The 18,751-nt window shown below is 43.1% G+C and overlaps 1 long non-coding RNA gene across 1 annotated transcript in view; it reads right to left on the bottom strand.

Moving 5' to 3' along the window:
• Positions 1–1,636, bottom strand: part of LOC310673685 — a 28,554-nt gene extending 26,918 nt beyond the window's left edge. The window contains exon 1 of the long non-coding RNA XR_014509189.1: positions 1,337–1,636. This is a non-coding gene — a long non-coding RNA (uncharacterized lncRNA). The remainder of the gene's footprint in view (positions 1–1,336) is intronic.
• Between the last annotated feature and the right edge of the window lie 17,115 nt (positions 1,637–18,751).

Genomic DNA, 18,751 nt, shown 5'->3' with positions numbered 1-18,751 from the left:
GGAGCAGAGCCAGTGAGGGATGCAGCCTGGGAAGAGGGTTTGTGGTGAGGAGAGATTTCCTGATAGAGAGACCTGGAAAGCCACATTCAGCCCCCAGGCCACCCCTCTGCTACACACACAGAACAGGAGTCCACCAATTAGTTCTCAGAGAGCAGGAAAGTAAGTTCTATTTCCCCAAGCCATACAACTAGAAAAAAGCTATCTCAAATAAGTCAGAACTACCCCTTTCGGTAGTTCTGAAGCTAGAGAGGAAAGGAAGCATTTTTAAAAGCCAGGAAAAACAAGGAGGAAGTAAACAGGAAGGAGTGGACAGAAGAAATGAGCAACTTTGGGAGGTGTCTGGTGCTACATAAAATGTGGTGACCCATCTCTGGCATGCAAAATGGTCCTTACCAGGCAGCCCTTTAACAAAATAGCTCATCTGTTGTCATTCTTATTCTTCTTGTTAGGCTTCGTATTCTCTGTTTAATCATGGTGCACTTTTGGGTGGAGGTTTGCTTTTCCCTCTGAGAAACCAATCTGAGAAACCATCTCCTGACGTTGAAGGTAGGAAAATTATTTCATATTACTGGGTAGTCATTAAAAAGAGAGAGAGACAAACAAACTGGAGCTCTGCTACCCAGCTGTTTAAAGGTGTGTGTTTTTCACCTCAGGTTTTGTACGATCACATGATGGTTGCTGTGGCATCTAGTAGCAAAAATGAGTGTGTATGAATGGGAAATGAGGTCATCTAGTATATTTGTAAGAACTGGTGGTAGGGCATAGGCAGGGAAGCCTGCTGTAGGTGGAGCCAGAGCCAGTGACAGAGCCACTGATTGTAAGCGATATAATAATAGCTGGGAGCTTTTGGAAAGCTCACTGACAAGGCATGAAAGTGAAATCCTTCCCCTGTTGTTTGTTCTCAGCATCTGGAGTTCAGAAGCAGACTATTCTGAACATGGATGCCTCATTTATCCAACATGGATTATAACCAGTGCCAGAGCTACCTCAATACATTGTCAGGCAATGTTTCATAGCTAAAGGAAGATCAGGCCAATTGCAGCCTCACATGCCATTCTCTCAGGCAGGTTTCCGAAGAAGAAAAAATGAGGCTTTTTAATGGAAACCAGCATGCACACAGATTGGCCAGGACCGAAAGAACCACATCAGTTCCATATGCTCAAGGCATTTGTTTAGGTTAGTAGTTCTTAAACAGCAGCTCCCTGAGTTGCACGGCAAGGTTTTGAAACCGAGAGGTGCTTAAAAGCCCTTAAGATATGGTAGCAGTTCTGTCATTCAAAGTGAATGAGGTGGGGGGGGGGTTAGAAAAAAAAGAGGAGAAAAGGAAGAAACTCACTAGAGAGGCTCCAGCTCTTGGCTGCATCTCAGACAGCTCTTTGGATCCCAGCCTGTGAGTTTCAGCTGACAGCAAAGTTAGAACTGTTTGGTTTCTTCATTCCATATGCGTATCTCGTCTTGTGCCTGACTAGGAGGTAGTCTCATGACTTTAAAGAGGGGATTACATAGGGAGTTGAACAATAAAAAGATTCAGTGCCATCCCCATGCTATGGCAAACGGTATGACTATTTGCCATTTTTTACTGAATCATGTGACTAATGGGTTTTGCTAAAGTAGCAGATGATGTCTTTTTACACACACACACTTACTTTGATGAGTTTTGGACTTACTGTTATACTGTTAGACATTAGTTGCCTGTTGCAATATATGCCTGATGGCAGATAAAGAACGGGAAATATGGGTGCTACTCTGACCTGTCCTAGTGGGATATTGGCCTGCTTGAAGTCTGCTGTTGTCAAGGCAACGCTTTGGGAATTAGCCTTCTGTCCTGACCTTTGTCCGTGGAAAGCTGAGGCCAAGGTATAGGATGGTGATGCTTTCGAATGGGCTGGTCCTGTGAGGTTCTGAGCCGTGAGTACAGTAAGGCCTCAGGCTGCCTGGCCTCTGGCCCCTTCAGGATGACTTAGGCCTGAGGTTGAATTATGAGCTAATTTTAGGTTGGAAATCTTGTAATGAAATGATGAGGATATTGTTTTTAACCTGACTTGGTTTTAGGTAACTTCACTTATTTATTACCATTGAATCCTGTTTTTCCTTTGAAAACTCGCACAAGTGCTCTCAGGATGGCTATGCACAGATAGAAAAGTCACCGTAGGAAAGTACTTGTTCTAAAATGTTTTGCTGCTAATATAAATACGCCAACATTTATTCAAGCCCTGAAATCATAGGGCATTTTTAGAGTCAATGTACTATTCCTAAATTTCTTACTAATTTATGTGTATAGCAGATATAGTGCCCTAAGCCACTAAGACAAAAAGCTGTGATTTGAGTGTTAATTATGGCATTGGTAACAGAGACAGCATACAGCAAACAGCATCTGAGCCTGGAGGATAGTAGCCACCTTTGATAGACACCTCCATAAATTTGCCTAATGCCCTTTAAACTCAGCTAAGCTAGTGGTCATCACCATGGCTTGTTCTACATATTAATTACTCCCTGTGTGAAAAAGTCATTTCGTTTGTTCATCCTGAATATTCTGTCAAATCAGTTTCATTTTATCAACCGGGGGGGGGGGGGGACACCCTGATCTACTTTCTATACCCATGTGTTCTTTTAGAAACCTCTATCATGTTATCTTTTTTATAGTAGCAGGTCCTTGTAGGGGATTTGCTCCTGCCCTTTGGCCGTTTTAGATACCCTTTTTTGCACCTTTTGCAATGCTACAATATCATTTTTGAGACAGCACTAACTACCCCTGCCCTAGTCTCTCAGGATGAAAAAAGGTCCTTTTATGCTGTAGCTGGCAACAGTAATACATAGATTAACAAGTTCAGAAACGGCAAAAGGGCTTAATGTGAAAGGAAATAAACATGTTTATCTTTAAGAGTGGTGGAAAAGATTTCTTGGCTGTATCCATACATAAATGTCTCATGACAATAGATTATGAATTGGACTGGGAATGGGAGCAAGGCGGGAATAAAAGGCCCTTTCTTCTAACGGTCTGACATTGTTTATGTGGAATTTTAATCATGCTACACTTGATGAACTGTGGGACCCACCTGACTTAGGAAATGACATGAGCTCTTTTTCCATGTTGGTTGAGCAGACTAGTAATATATTAAACCTCTTTTCCACTTAAACGCCAAGGACTTACACTGCATGGTGTGGTTAGAAAATCCCTCCAGCTGTGGATCGAATCAGCTGGGTGCTTGCCTGTCACAAGACTGCAGGGGCTGTGGTGGTGTATGTATGTGTTTACATGTTACTTTGTAATGCTGGGCTGTCTCGTACAATATGGCTGTGACATGGGTGCTTGTGGAAAGGCCATAGTGGGGCAGTGATTCCATGCAGGAGCATCCGTGAGCACTCCATATCATCCAGTCCTCATCACCATAAAAGTCTAGGGATAGGAGGAGAAGCCGCATGGGAGGGCCTCTTTTAACGCTCATTTTTTTTGTTTTTTGTTTTTAAAATGCCTCTCTTTCAAAGTTTGTCTTTCATAACAAGGCTTAATACTTGGATATATTCAACATTAAGGGATGCGGGTGGCGCTGTGGGTTAAACCACAGAGCCTAGGGCTTGCTGATCAGAAGGTCGGTGGTTTGAATCTCCGCGACAGGGTGAGCTCCCGTTGTTCAGTCTCTGCTCCTGCCAACCTAGCAGTTTGAAAGCACGAAGTGCAAGTAGATACAGTGGTACCCTGCAAGACGAATGCCTCGCAAGACAGAAAACCCGCTAGATGAAAGGGTTTTCCGTTTTTCAATGCGCTTCGCAGGACAAATTTCCCTATGGGCTTGCTTCGCAAGACGAAAATGTCTTGCGAGTCTTGAAAAATTTTTTCGCTCCCCATCCCCTTTTTCTAAGCCGCTAAACCGCTAATAGCCTTTTAGCAGCTAATCCGCTAATCCCTTAAGCCTTTAATAGCCGCTAATAGCCGCTAAACCGCTAATAGCGCTAAGCCACTAATAGGGTTGCTTCGCAAGACGAAAAAACCGCTAGACGAAGAGACTCGTGGAACGAATTAATTTCGTCTTGCGAGGCACCACTGTAAATAGGTACCGCTCCGGCGGGAAGGTAAACGGTGTTTCCATGCGCTCCTCTGGTTCGTCAGAAGCAGCTTAGTCATGCTGGCCACATGACCCAGAAGCTGTATGCTGCCTCCCTCGGCCAGTGAAGAGAGATGAGCGGCGCAACCCCAGAGTCGTCCACGACTGGACCTAACGGTCAGGGGTCCCTTTACCTTTATATTCAACATTTCACTGCAAAATCAGTGTTGAAAATGTTTGTTGTAGTTAGTGTGTATATAGCACAATAACCAGAGAAAGAAAGGCTCCTGAGGAATAATTCCATGTAGCTTGAAGCCCACCTAAAGGACATTCAAGAGTGGGAGTTGATTCACATGAAATAAATTGCTATGCAGAGCCTCTGCTGTATTTTTTTAAAAACCTTGGATTGTATCTAACTGTTGCATTTCATAACAGTACGTAAATATATTCAAAGGCCCTTTTTGTATCAGGTGATGGTGGTGATGGCAATAATTATTAATAATAATAATGGATTATAGTAGTCTCAGGAAGCTTTCTCGTGGCAACTCCATTGCGAACATCAGTCCTAACTTAAGTGCTGGATCTAGGCCTATACAGTTTGGCCCACCAGCCTGATCCTTTTCTGCACCCCTAGTGAGGGCCGGATTTAGGACTGATGTGGCCCTAAGCTACTGAAGGTAATGGGGCGCTTTATATGTCCAGCTGTCCTTTGTCAACAACAAATTGCTGTTTTTTGTGTTCAATATATGCTATATAGTAATTTATGGACCTAAACTGTGTTGCTGTATGTAAGTTTTATTTTATTTGTTTTTTTTTTTATCTTATATTTTGGAAATGTACATCCAGTTGTTTTTTTCCTTTAATTTTTTTGGGGGCCCCCAAGAGAGTGGGGCCCTAAGCTATAGCTTGTTTAGCTTATACATAAATCTGGCACTGTCCCTAGTCTATGACCTGACCGGTTAGACATATTGGTGACTGCAGCAGACTGCAAGCATGGACTTCCAGGAATGAAAGCTCTCTGAAAGAACACAATCCTGCTGGAGATTTCAAGACTTTGAGCATTCATTTAAATCTGGGTATGTGGAAGAGCAATAGAGCAAAGGAAACCTCTGGGTCTTAGCTTATACTTCTTGATGAGCGAGCAAACTGAGATTTATTTTTAGGTCTCATATTATCCTTTAACATTGCATCTTCACACTGTTGTAATCTGCTCCGGAACCTCATGGTGAAGGACAGATAAGACAATGTAATAATAGTAGTAGTAGTAGTAGTAGTAATAATAATAACAATTAATAATAATTAACAGCAATAAATTCCCCAAAGTGGTAAATGGGGAAAAGGCATGTGAAGCCCTTGGCCATCCCCTAGAGTTAAAGCCTTTGTTTTGTTGAATTCAGACTTTATCACCAGACCCTGCATATGATGGTGGCAGACATTTCATGCTGCCTGAGTTTACTGCCCCAGGGCTGCCATATCTGCAGAAAGTTTTACTTTCCATCATGTCCTCCAGATGCCTTTAAGCTCAGGCACTTAATGTGAGAGCTGCTGATTTATTTATAGCTGGCATCTTAATCACACTTGGATATTTTTAAAACGTCCTGCCTGGTGATACTGGAGCTGCTTTCATTAACTCTATTTCCATCAAAGCCCTATTGCGTGATGTATGGACCAGTGAGGTAGATCAGCCAATCTGGCAGCAGCTTTTCTTTTGAGCTAATATAATTATAAAAAAGAGTAAACAAACAAAAACGCTATTGGGTGAGAGTAGAGCACAAGGACCAAGTTTTCAAAAAAGGCACGCTCCTTAAGGACAGGTTCTGGGTTAACAACAATGTGCACTTTGGTTGCAGGACTCATGGTGAATGAGTTCATAGTAACCCAAATATACATTAACCTCCCAAAAAAGCCCCTTTTGACAGTTGATGGCCGTCCTGAATAACTGGGGAAGGGCCCTCCTGAGGAAAGGACATAATTGCTTTTTTGCATTGGGTTTGGATCTTAAAGTACTGTAAGTCCTCTGTGCCCAATCACAATTATTAATATTTACTAAATGTGTATACCACTTTTCATCCATAGATCTCAGGGCAGAGCCAGCTCTAGATCTGAAGGGGCCCTAGGCAATATGTCCTTTTGTGGAGGGGCTTCACCTGTCTGTCCATGGGCTGTGGTGGGCTCATTTGACTGTGGTTGCAGTGCTCCAAGCAGTGGTGGGTAGCTGGGTCTAGCCACCCTGTTAACTTCTCACGACATCCCAGAGCAATGCTTGCTCGGGGGGCATTGTGGGGAAATTAAAAAGGTGGCCAGATCCAGCTGCCTGGTGCTGCTGATAGAGCCACCTTTCATACCCCACCCCAAGGGGCAGGCACCAGCTGGACCTGCCTGGTTTGGGGGCCCTGGTAGTTACCCAAGGGTGCCAGGTGAAAATGCCAGCTCTGGTTTAAGAAGCCCCCTTATCTTTCAGAGAAGACAGAGGAGAAAATGGAAAACATTTATTCCATGAATTTCTTAGGATCCAAGCCAGCATCTTTGTAGCATTCTTTAATATAGCCCACATATATAGGACTTTGTGGGGAAATATCAAGGGGAGCAGTTTTTCCTCAAGAAACCTCCTGAGACTCTCTAGTGCCAACCACTTCAGCTAAACGTGCTAAAAGACTGAGATGGCTGTAAGCACTTTAAAGGGGTGCTAGTTTTCAGATATCTCTGGATGGGAGGAGAGGTGCGATTTCAGGAAAGGAAAGGTTTGTCAAGGTCCAAGGCCCACTCAGTCAAGGTTAAGCTGCAAGAAACCAGAGTATTTTAAGAACATTTCTTGCATTTCCCCCCTTATTTACACTGCATCATAAAAGCAGTAACTCAAAACATTTGATCTCCCCCTATTATCCTTCAAGGCTAAGAAATTAATGTGCTTGACACCCACAGTTTATATATAATCCCATGTATCTGGTGAGTGTCTCTTTAAGAGACATGCCTGGTCAGTAATAGAAACTCCTTTCTCTGGGTGTGGTTCCCTCCATAGCTTATAGCTGGGCCCTAAGGCTAACCTATGTCGTAAGTCCCAGCTGCTCTGCCAAGGTGGTGATTTGTTGTTCACAAATAAAATCAGCTCTTGGGGTTTTCCTGACTTCTGCTGCTTTCTGGCTCTAGGGCAGACCCAGAGCAAGGTTTCCAAACAGTGAGTACCCTTCTCAGACCCACAAGGTACTACAATGTATAGCGCTCATTGCTGGTCAGGTTAGCCAGAAGAATAGGTATTCCAGTAATTGCATGGATGAAGCAATTGTACAAAGAAGTCTCATAGCAAAGTACCCTTTTAAGAACATAGTTTAATTATGTAAGCTTGAGTAGCCTTAGGCTTGTAAGGAATGTATATCTGTAATTCTTACCAGGTGGTGTCTAGCCTAAACAGATACCTTCAAGAAATAGGCAGAAAAAAGGGTCAGCAGAACATAATACAGTGTTAGAGCCAGAGATGACAACATCACAAATTAGGTTTTTCTTTGTCCCATTCTCGTGAAAGGTTTCTGCTCTTTGGGGTTCGCCAAGACAGTTGCTTTCCAGAACCTGAGAGCATAACTAAGGACACTGTATTTTTAAAGCACATTCAACACACATTAAATGTATAGTGTGGTTGTGCCTTGAGGCTATTGTGGAAATGTCCCTAGGAATGGTAATAGCATTCCTCCACCCATTCTGGGGCAGACTTGAGATTTCTTTCCATCTTAGAATTGTAGAACTGTAGAGTTGGAAGGGACCCTAAGGGTCATGTAGTCCAGCCCCCCTGCAATGCAGATGAGATGGGGTGAGTGAACCACAAACCCCACCCTTCCACCATGTTGCAGAGGCTTCTAGGGCACACTCATAAAGTTCTACCAACATGGTAGGCATCCCTTGAGTTATTCTTCCCCAAGCACCTTCCTATTCTACCTGTATGGTCATGCTAGCTCTGCTCAGAAAACCTTCCCTCCAGCCTTTTACCAACATCAAGTTAGGTTGTGCTGCCCTCTGCAGCTTGAGTGCATCAAGGAGGCCCAGAAGATGCTGTGTAAATCAACTTTATCAAGCTCTAGGTGCAAGCCTTTGAGATGAGGCAAGAGGGCAAATAAACTGCACAGCGGCACCCATGGCTGCTGGTGCTGCCTGTTCTGGAATTGGGCCATTATTAGCTTTGGTTTCTCTTGGTGCAGTCAAACAATGGCATTTGATTCTATGTGTTAGGCAGATGTATGTTGATAACTCTATGTGCTATATGAATATATTGGCTCATAGGGCAAGTCTGCTAATAGGTCTGTGATCGTTATTTTTGCAGGTGGGGTGAATCTAAGCACATAGATTCCATTGAATGCACTCTTTGTGTATTGCCAAGTTATTGAATTTGGATAAATGGATGGACTGAAGCAACTGGTGTCAAAACAAGCTAAGCTCTCTGAGCGGTTCTTGGTATTTGCTTAGGCAATTAAAAGGGGAAATGCCCCCCCCCCCCAAATCACCCTTCTGCTAGCAAGAATGATCATAGCAGATTCCAGTACTCTTCAGCCTTGACCCATGCTTAGAGAGATTGTTCCTGATGTTACTGTGTGGATTTGTAATCATCAGTGTGTATGAGAGCTTTTATAATATGTTGCAATTCTGTGATAGCAGAGTCAAGGAGTCGGGCGTAAGTGATAACACTGCAGACAGCGCTGTAGATTGGAGCCACGCAGATGGGATTCTCCCCTCTAGTCGGGTGCAATAGATGGAATGCGTTGGCTTTGGTTGTGGGAAACTCAGGTTCAGATTCCTGTTTTATCCATGAAGCTCAAGTCACTGTTGTCAGGGTTAAGATGAGATAAATCCACGCTATTGTCCTGAGCTTTTAAGAAGATAGATATGATACAAAAGTGATTTTAAAAGTCTTCAGTTACTTTTCCCACGCCATCTGTCTCTTTCAGACACTTTTAAACTAACTGTCAATGTTGTGAATCACACACAATAATTATTTATAGGATATTTGGATACTGCCTTTCTTAAATAACCAAGAATACACTGTGCAGTTTGTTTATTCATTTACAAAAAAATATTTGCATGCTGCAGTTTCATTTAAAAAAATCAAAGCAACAATTTACAACAATTATAATACAATTAAGAACCACACAAAAATGAAAACAGACGAGCACTTAGCTATTATGGACGTTTTTTCTTAATTGTCTGCATGATTGTCTTCATGTTTTGGCATTAACTGAAACACAAACAGAGCAGTTGTAGTTCACCTTGTTCTGTTTATAACATCTTAACTCTGTCCAAGATGGTGCTTCTTATCTTTCCTTCCAAACCTTCCTCCTCAAGTTTTTATGAGACGGGTTATTAAGCAGGCAAAACAGCCAGAAAGGAAAGGCTTATATGACATGCAGTCTCTTACCACCCCGTTCCTTCGCTCAGACTGACACCCCCTGAGGCTGCTTTGATTGTCATCATTGTGGGAATGTTGTGCACAATTGTATGTTAGGTCTAATTTGGGTCTCTGCTGAATGAATGAGCGTACTGGGTCTGATCCAGGAGCTTTTCCGCATTAGTCCTTTCTCCCGGCAGTGAGACCGTTCATTCACTCATTTATTCCTAAAGTGACCTTTATCTAAATGAGTTATATTCCTAGTTTCCTACACTTACACCCAGTGTAGGATCAAAGTTGTTTTTATTGCTATTCTTAGTGACTTGTTGATCTTCCAGCAAAAGTGCAGTGCAAGCTTTGAGGTCTGAACTATCTCATTTAGTTTGGAGGAATTCGTTACACATTCGATGGTGACCTCTCTGTTACCTGCCTCCGTTACCACACCTGTTCTAAAACCATATTGTGGAGTTCCTCAACTGGAAACTTTACTAATTCCTACCCAATTTCTCAAACAAAACGGGGTGCCCTTTAAGCCCACATTTCACTGATAGCATAGGAAGTATTTCTTGGTTGATTAAAAAAAACAACCAGTGGCCCACAGCTGTGTGGAGATGGGTTCATTATGTGTGTCTTTCTTATGGAACAGGCACACTCTTTCCTTGCAGACAGCTGATCACATCAGGAAAACCATGCATTGGCTGTATCAGTATTGCCTAGAAGCTTTTACAAATTGCATTAATGCCATGGCATAAACCCATGGAAAAGCTCCTGCCATGCTAGGGTAACACTTAAAAGGGGATTTGAGGTGGAATTGTCCAGGAAGTTGTCCACTTCATCTGATTTTGCTTTTTAAATGGAAGCTGAATAGGTAAATGGTGTAAAGACTTGTCAATTTCACCTACATGGTCACAGTGTTACAGTACAAGAATAGGTGCTTTACTTAGTACATAGCCAAATTGCTTCAGCACCAACTCTTCACTATATCTTTGGTCCTCCACATGTCACTGTTCCGTAGCAAGATGAGGGCTTCAGCAGGAAGGCTAGTTCTGTCCACTGGAAAATCAGAGTATTCAGAAATATATTGAAGAACTCAGCCACACTAGGGTTTGTTTTTTTAAAGGCATTTAAAATGCGTTATAACACTGTGACACTAGATGGCGCTGTAGTGTTTGATCCTTCATAATTTCCCATTATGAGCTTTACAACGTGTTTTCCCAAAACTTTTTTTGATGTGTCTAGATCCAGCTGAAGTCCATAAGTCTCTGGAAACGGTCTGATAATGGGGTTGGTCATCCACTGATTCATGGACCAGTTTACTTGTGGAATCGCCTTGCCCCATATGTGCCCAATCAACTGCTTCAATTTGTAGAAGTGGCCACATACTACTTGTTCCACAGTTTAAGAAAATGATTTTTTAGGTTGGCAGCACCCACACTTTGAAACTCCTGACTATTGACATTAGGCAGGTGCATTCACTGTATTTTTTCAGTGTCTGCTGAAAACATTTTTGTTTAGTCAGTCCTAGCTAGATGTTGCTTTGTTTACTGCTAGTTTTAATTAATTTTTAATGTTTTGGTTGTTTTTTAACTGTTTTTAAAATAATTTTACTATCTCTTGTAAACAGCTAAGAAGTTTTATCAAGTGATATATAATTTATTGTTCAATTAATCAATTGAAACTTCTTCACCTGAATTGACTGAATAATTCAAACAAACTGACACATTATGAAAGGTAGAAAGTACAAGATGATTTGGAATGTAATGAATTAAAATTCTTAATTGTGAGAAGGGAGCATCCATGTTTAGAGTTCAGCCATATTTCACTATTTTAAGTATGCATGTCCCAAGAAAGACAGTGTTTTGTTGACCAGCTAAGCTTATCACGCCAAAATGATAAGTGTCACCTTTTGGTACTTAACCACGCTTCAGACACAGCTGTGCAGAAAAGCCTCCAGGGCCTAGTTGTTGAGGCATTAGGGATGGAGAACCTGTGGCCCTTGTGGTGTGGCTGCACTTCCATTAGCCACAGCCTGTGGTCAGGAATGATGCTGCTTTAGTTCACCAACATCTGAAAGTCCACAGGTTGGAAGCAAGGTTGCTGAACAAAGCTGAAGCTTGCCTTACACAGCTCAGGGAAACTTCTCAACCAGAATCAGCTAAAACCTAGGCAGAGTCCTTCTACCTACTCTTAGAATAGTCATTTATGCGTTGCCCAAAAAGAGGAAATACATCCTGAAAAGGAGGGCACAGATTTGCATACCAGTTGCAAATGCTGCTTTCTACAACAGTGGGGAAGATGGTGATCAGGTGGCCTGTGTGTCTTGCTCTGTCAGCTAACCAGGTGTTAACTGTTGCTGAACAGTTTTGAGGTCTCTGCTCTGCCCTCATAGGATTCTGTTTCATTCAATCCAGAGCATTTGCATCCGGCAGGCCTTCAAGGAGAGAGTGCCTTCAAATACAGAACGGTACAGACTGCATAAAGGCCCTTTGCTTACTTTTAGCACAGAGGTTGGGAACCTGAGGCTTTGGGGGCTGAATGCAGGCTTCTCTGCACATCTCTTGGGACTCTGCCCAGGCCATGCCCATAGGTCATATCTCTCTCTGTGCCTTCCTCACATGCTTTTGCATAGCTGGAATGTATCTTTGAACTGTGATGATACCCAGATGGAGTGATGTGTGTCTGGTCATCCCCACCATTGGTATGCAGCTGCGCCAGAAGGTGACCTAAAATGGAATGTGGCCCCCAGGCTGCAAAGAGTTCCCCACCCCACCCCGGCTGTCATAGAGGCTTCCTAAGCTTGGTCAGACAAGCTTAGGCATTATGCCACTCCCTTCCTCTTTGGCTGTGGGTGTTTTTCCTTGTGGCTCTAGCCCAGAGACTGTAGTACCTTAAATTCTGTGGGTTTTTCTGTACCTGTGTCTTGAGCTGGGGATGGAGAAGAAATTCTCTGTGAGGGTTTTGGTTGGTTGGTTGGTTGTAAGTTGCTTTGGGGTGCCCTGGGCAAGATAAAGCGACTAACAAATTTAAATAGATAGATAGATAAGGAACTGGAAACAGGATTACACAGGATCTCTTATTTCATAAGTTCCCCAGTGGAGGAACGGGCATTGTTTCTCACTTTCATTGGGAAAGTGTGGAGCGGAATGTCCCGCTTCAAAGCAAATCACACCAGAAAAGGCAGCACAAGTTTAATGTGCCATGTTGTGAAGTCCTTACCCTCCTAAAGGTGGGGAACACACAGCAAAGTCCTTCTGAAGTTTGGCTACCACCCAACCAATGATGCAAGAATGCTTTAGTACCAGATGGAAAAACAAAACACACAGGTCAAACTACAGTAGAATGTTTAACTTTCCATCCTAACTGGTCCTGCCCTCTGATGAGGGTTATCAGTTTTATTTTATTTTTTCTAATGGGTGATTTAATATCCTAATTGTGGAACTTGGCCCACGTTCCACTCAAATGTTTTAGCAAAGTCTGATGTCAAGAAAAGAATTGTGTTTTGGTGGTGTTGTTGTTTTTTAATGCGGGGTGGCAGGGAGGGGGGGGAGTAATGATCTTCAGAGAGTCTGACCTCTTGGCACAACAGAGAGATTTATCAGAGGGGGCATGTGACTAGTTAAGACACACAACCCCAGCTTGAAGGAAACAGCTGCTCATTTATGCTTTAACACTTGGCAGCTGGACAAAGAAGGGAGATGTTTGTGTTGAATACCTCCGCAGAACGAAGTACAGTAAGTAATTTTCCTTGTTGTCGTGAGGCTGGGCGTGTGTTTGCATTTTTATAAAGGCAGGACTGCTTCCTACTTTCTCTTCAAGCGTCTTGCAAAATCCCCGTACAGCTGAGATGCAGCTTGTCACCACTTCACTGATCCAGTTCCAAAAACAGCAGTCTTTTCCAGGACCCATTATTAGCAAGACTCTCCTTTGTGTTATAAAATGGGGACCTGCCTTGCTGTGTTTTGCTTTAAGGTAAAGTTGAATAAAATAGTTGACGGTTTGGCTTGCCAGGTTCAGGAGAGGACAGAGGTGGTGTTGCAGTGATGGAGAAGCTGCACCTGGGAAAGTTCTCCCTTCTGGAAAACAATTACAGGTGCAAAAACCTGTCTTAGTTTGGAAGGGCATGTGTGTCCTGTTAATGGTCTGATGGTTTTGTTTCCCTGTCACGTTACGAAGTGGGTCACAATGTAATGTCGTCTTTGTATTTCACTTTAGCTGTCCCGCTGCTGTTTACAAAGGAATTCATTCAAAGCAGCACAGTTTCAGGAGCTGTGGTGTGAGGGCGGGGGTGGGGAGGCAGTTGGAAGGGCACTGACTTTTGGTTAATAAAAATGAAATGAGCAGAAATGCCCTATTTCATCAACTGTGCTTGAAAGCACTTCAGGAAACATTTGTCACCTTTGCATAACTAGTATGCAGAGAAGGGAAAACTGGCTTGCCACAGGCACCAGGATTACTGCCATTTAATATTTGCTCATATTTTGGGTGGGTGGGTGGTGCTACCATCATGCTCCTAGCGGGGGGCTGGCAGATAGCATGGGAGGGTGATTGCCTGTGTGCCCTGCTTGAGAACTTCCTGGAAATGACCCATTGGTCACGTTCCTTTAATTGGTCTTATCTAAAGACTGTTCCCAAAGTACTAGCATCATAACAGTGTAAAAACCAGTAACCTTTCCATTCAGTTTGTTCCAAAATTACATTGAAGTGTTAAATGACTGGCAGAAAATTATAGACCTTTCAGTTCATTAATATAGTGTCACGGTCATGGGAAGTGAAACCAGACAGTGATGAAAATGGGCCCTGAGTGTATCTTCTTGGAGTCTGGTTCTGAATAGGGCAGACCTACGATTTTAACGTGTGTGTTTTTTTTACAGCTGTTCCGAATTTTGGAATGTTTATGTCGTATTAATTTAGCGTGAAGTGCCTTTGGAGGGTATATACTAGGAGTAGGGAACCTGTGGCCCTCCAGATGTTTATTGAGCTCCAGATCCCATCAGCCCAAACCTGCACAGCCAATGCTCAGGGATGATGGGACTTCAACACATCTGGAGGGCTGCAAGTTCCCCCACCCTGGTATGCGCCCTAAAAGACAGAATAGAAATCTGTGTAGCAGTATTAGTAGTGATACATAATAATCCCTTTCCCAGAACATTTTCACACTATGTCTTTTCCCCAGAAGTAACAAAAAATGGTAACAGACCTTTTGCACAACCCAGGCAAAGTTGCCCCAGATTATTGCCAAGTGACGGCTTGGCTCAAAAAGCATTGTTGCCCATGACAAAGGACAAAATTGTGTTTCTTTTTCCTTTCCTCCCCTGTATAACATACAGAATCTTTGCCTTCTGGCGGTTCCCTCACTGTAAGAAGCGAAGTTACAGGGAACCAGGCAGAGGGCCTTCTTGGTAGTGGTGCCCGCCCTGTGAAATGCCCTCCCATCAGATGTCAAATAAATAAACAACTATCTGAATTTTAGAAGACATCTGAAGCTTAGGGAAGCTTTTAATATTTGATGTATTATTGTATTTCCATATTTTGCTGGAAGCTGCCCAGAGTGGCGTGGGGAAACCCAGCCAAATGGGCGGGGTATAAATTATTATAACTAATTACGGTAATTAATTAATCTTCCCAGACTGTAAGCTGAATTGTACCTCAGCGCTGGTAGTGGAGCAGTCTCCTCTATCACACTTGAGGAAAATAGGCTAGCTAAGAAAGGATAGGGTAGGGTTAAGAACAATGGCAGCTCTGCACTCTAGCACCTCGCCAGCACCTGATACAAAAGGCAGCTGCCCTACTCTGTCTGACAGTAGGGCTGCCCCTGGAGAGCTCCCATTGCTGTCAGTAGTGTTGATTGCATTATGAGGAACTATTGCCTGGTGCTCTGTTCCTTCCACATGTCTGCATCACTTTGAAAACATTTTTTAAAAGTTTTTAAAAAATAAAATAAAAAAGTTGCTGCTTAAACTTGGGCTATGTTTTCCTTATTTTTAGTATTTTAGTATTTCTCACTATTCCATTGCAGCTGGAGTACTTATGTACCCTCCTGACAATCTGAAGAACAGCAAAAATCTATTGCATACAAGCTGCAAACAAATGATTTTCACTAATTTATTGTAGTTGAGTGTTCTGGATTGAGACCTTGATGTGTGTGTTTGCGTGAACTATTCCTTTTGTTCTATTTTAATGAAAATCTCCTCCCCTCCACACAGCTTCCAGTAGCCCAGATAGGAAAAATATATTTGCACACTTTGGGAAAATATATCATAGCAAACAACAGCTTTGGGGGGCAGTTTTCATTGGGGAAAACATCAAGGAGGAAAGGGTCAATTCCCCTGCCCTGTGCCACAGTCCCAATCCAGATCAACCCATCCCACCAACAAATGCTCTTTGTAAACTTTTGTGAGTGGAGATATAGTCATACAGTGGTACCTCGGGTTACATACGCTTCAGGTTACAGACTCTGCTAACCCAGAAATAGTGCTTCAGGTTAAGAACTTTGCTTCAGGATGAGAACAGAAATCATGCTCTGGCGGCGGGCAGCAGCAGGAGGCCACATTAGCTAAAGTGGTGCTTCAGGTTAAGAACAGTTTCAGGTTAAGAACAGACCTCCAGAACGAATTAAGTACATAACCAGAGGTATCACTGTATATCTCTTTTGCCATGTGTAGTTTGGCCCTCAGATTCTTTGAGCTGATGATGCTCAGGATTCAACCTGGGACCATCTTCAACCTGCCACTCTTCTGAGAATGGACATTCCTTAGTGGTAGAACATCTCCTTCATATGTAGGTCCCAGGTTCAATCCCAAGCATTGCTAGGTAGGGTTGGGAGAGACCCTTGCCTTGAAACCCTGGAGAGCTGCTGCCAGTCAGTGTAACTGATACTCAGCTAGATGGGCCATTATAGGGTTGCCATATGTCCTCTTTTTCCAGGACAAGTCCTCTTTTCCATGGGTATGTAAAATGAAAGTTGGCATAGGAGATCCATGGTTAAAAGCTGGCAAATGCGTCCTCTTTTTTGCTCTTCAAAATATGGCAACCCTAGGACCAATAAAGCTGACATTGTATACTGTATATACAGTAGTACCTCAGGTTACAGACACTTCAGGTTACAGACTCCGCTAACCCAGAAATAGTACCTCGGGGTAAGAACTTTGCTTCAGGATGAGAACAGAAATCGTGTGGCAGCGGGAGGCCCCATTAGCTAAAGTGGTACCTCAGGTTAAGAACAGTTTCAGGTTAAGAATGGACCTCCAGAACGAATTAAGTTCTTAACCCGAGGTACCACTGTATAAGGCAGCTTGCTACCTTAAAGATGTCCTGCATCTTTAACTGTTGTGAAATAGAGTATCTGATTTTGTACAACATTTCTGACCCTAGCTTCCAAAGCAGCACTTAGCAAAGAATAAATGAAGGGAAAGGAGCCGGGCTTGATTGATTTTGCCCAAAACAGAGGCTTGCATTTACATGTTCAGAGGGAGTGCTCTAACCACTAGCATCTCCTTCCCCAAGTTACTAAGAGGTTAGATCTAAGATTGCAGTCCTTAGCAAGGGTGTTATCTCCCCATCACTACTTATTTTTCTGTGGGTTTTGGCCTTTCCCTCTATTTGATGCTGTCTCTACAGCGTATGAGCTTCTCTGTGATTTGTATATGTTTTTGTTTTGTTTTTTTATCAAGTAAGTGGAATTCCATGAGAGAGGGAGAATGGACAACCTGTCAGCAGCAGCAGGCCAGGAATGTGTGAAGTGGCAGCTCCCACTTAGGAGTTGCTAGAAACAGCACATGGATTTTCCATTCAGCTGGAGGCTGATAATGTCTTTGCTGCAATTGGGGAGATGAATGGGCAGTAGAAAGAAAACACTCCTGAGCACCAGGAGCAAAACACTATAGGCAGAGATCAAGGCATAAAGCAAAATAACACAGTCCTGCTAGGTTGCTGGAAAAGGTGCTGTGTAAAGTCGAGGCACTGAATATGTAACCATGTAGGCCTCCCGTCCCCAAGAACTAAGCCAGTCCCAAAGCCAGGAACAATCTTACAGGTGGCTGCCCTTTTGGTACTCACAGCCTGTACTTTTATGTGTGTCAGACAGAACAACCTGAAGGTTCCCGACTTTTCTCCTGCCTGGGATCCCACAACTTTTAACAGCTGCTTAATGAGCAAAAATATAGCAGGCAAAGCTTCTCCTGTCTGTTACGCTGTCAGAAGTTTTGCTTACTAAATTTCTGGTTCTCCCATCACACTGCTGTTAAAGTCACAGTCCTTCTAGGGTGGGGGAAGCTGCCAATCCTAACTGAATGGTAAGTCTCAGGTGTGGGGAACCTCTGTCCCATGGACCTGTGGCCCTCAGGATTCTCCTCAGGCCATGACCACTCTCCCCAAGACCCAGATGGGCATCTGCATGGACTCTTGGGGGAGGATAAACTAAAACACTGAAAGGAGGAGCAGTCTAGTTTCTTGCAAATGAAATGAAATGAGAAGGATAGTGCTTGCACGTTTTGCCTGATATGTCAGGTTCTAACAAATGCTAGCAACTTACTCAAAAGAAAGAAAGAAAGAAGAGCTTTTTTAAAATACTGAGATTAAGATTTGTTGGGGAAGGGTATCACTCCCCCTGGCCCTGTGCTCCCCAGCCCCACTCTGCAAGTGCTTTTGCCTGACTGGAATATGTTCACGAACTGTGATAATGCCTCTTGCTTACCTAGATGGAGAGGGAGATTTGAAGCCGTAACGGAGGCTACTCTCAAAAGGTACAAGTCATATCTGTTGCCACACTGACTTTTGGTCCTGTCCTTGCCTGTGATTGGCATGTGGCCTCTGGAAAGTTGCCTACGAGAGAATACGGCCCTCAGTCTGAAAAAGGTTCCTTGCTCCTGGTGTAGATATTTAAGCAAGAAGAGCTGATTCTGCTAAGAAGTTGCATTTCACTTCTTGTATGGGCATATTATTATTATTATTACTATTATTATTATTATTAATCATCATCATCATCATATTTAAAAAGATGAGCTGAACCGTAAACATTTGGACAACATATGAAACTGCAGTCTGGTTCTCTCTCCTCCCCACCTTATTTCTTTTTCCAGTTTTCTGGTGAAGTGGTACAGATAATGCAACTGACAGACATCTAATGGAGCCTCTGTTGCCACTGCTGCTGCCGCTGCCCTTCTCTTATGTGGTGGAAGTGTATTCGTTCTTTTAACAATTAAAGGACGATGGGGTCCAATACACTCGGGAAAGCTGCAACATTGGATGAACTTTTAAGCACCTGCATTAAAATGTTCGGTATGAGTCTTCCTTTCCCCCCAAGTCCATCATAAGCTTTGTCGGATCTGACAAAATGGCCTTG

This window comes from Podarcis tiliguerta (genome assembly GCF_965153285.1).
Source record: "Podarcis tiliguerta genome assembly, chromosome: 3".
NCBI lineage: Eukaryota > Metazoa > Chordata > Lepidosauria > Squamata > Lacertidae > Podarcis > Podarcis tiliguerta.
The sequence above is the reverse complement of the archived record's forward strand: the minus strand, read 5'-3'. Positions and strand labels throughout refer to the sequence as shown.